The sequence below is a fragment of the Cervus canadensis genome, chromosome 22 (assembly GCF_019320065.1).
Source record: "Cervus canadensis isolate Bull #8, Minnesota chromosome 22, ASM1932006v1, whole genome shotgun sequence".
In the NCBI taxonomy this organism is placed as follows: domain Eukaryota; kingdom Metazoa; phylum Chordata; class Mammalia; order Artiodactyla; family Cervidae; genus Cervus; species Cervus canadensis.
The window spans coordinates 51,979,775-51,980,516 of record NC_057407.1 but is presented as its reverse complement, the minus strand read 5'-3'; the positions used below and the strand labels follow the sequence as shown (position 1 = coordinate 51,980,516).

General features: G+C 45.6%; 1 non-coding gene across 1 annotated transcript; it reads left to right on the top strand.

Annotated features, from left to right (window-relative positions):
• The first annotated feature begins 321 nt into the window (after positions 1 to 321).
• On the top strand, positions 322 to 395 carry TRNAG-UCC. Its single transcript has one exon. It is a non-coding gene; the product is annotated as a tRNA-Gly (tRNA).
• The last annotated feature ends 347 nt before the right edge of the window (positions 396 to 742 follow it).

Here is a 742-nt window from a genome sequence, read left to right as displayed (position 1 = left end):
AATACACAGAGAAGGGCTGGGAAGCACAGACACCAAAATGAATGAGAGTTACAAATAGAAAGTGGAATTTGAAAGAATCCTGATCTTCTTCTTTATATCTTTCTGTATTGGTTGAATCTTCTGCATTGAATGTATATTACTTCCTCCCAAACCAAGGAAGTTATTTTCCACACATAAAGGAAAAAGAATGCTACTGACCTCCACTTTCTCAACAACTGGTACCCCTGAATTCCCAAACTTCAGTTCTTCACTAATTCTTCCCCACTTTTTAGCTTCAGTCAGTCTGTGAAAACAACCAAGTGTAAACGAAATGAGAGAACTTCCCTGGTGGTCCAGTGGTTAAGACTCTGTGCTTCCACTGCAGGGGGCCCAGGGTTCAATCCCTGGTTGGGGAACTAAGATCCCACAAGTCACGTGGTGCAGCCAGAAAGAAAAAAGTAAAGAAGGGGGGAAAAAAAAAAGAGCTCTGCTCTGATTCCAGTTCCAGCCCTTCACCTCTCTGTCAGGACCTCAGCCTCCAATCTGCAAAGGGAAGGGCTGGCCTAACTAGGAATTAGGAAGTTATATACCTAGAGAAGCCAAGGAGGGACCAATGACAGGAACCAACGGGGCTGTGCTGGACCCAGGAGCCGCCCAGCCTCAGGGAGGCACCACCGCAGGCCCCGAGGGGCCAGCTTTTCCGATTTATCCAGACACTGAAAATCAGGTTTTTATATGAAATCTCCCGATTTTTTTAATACTA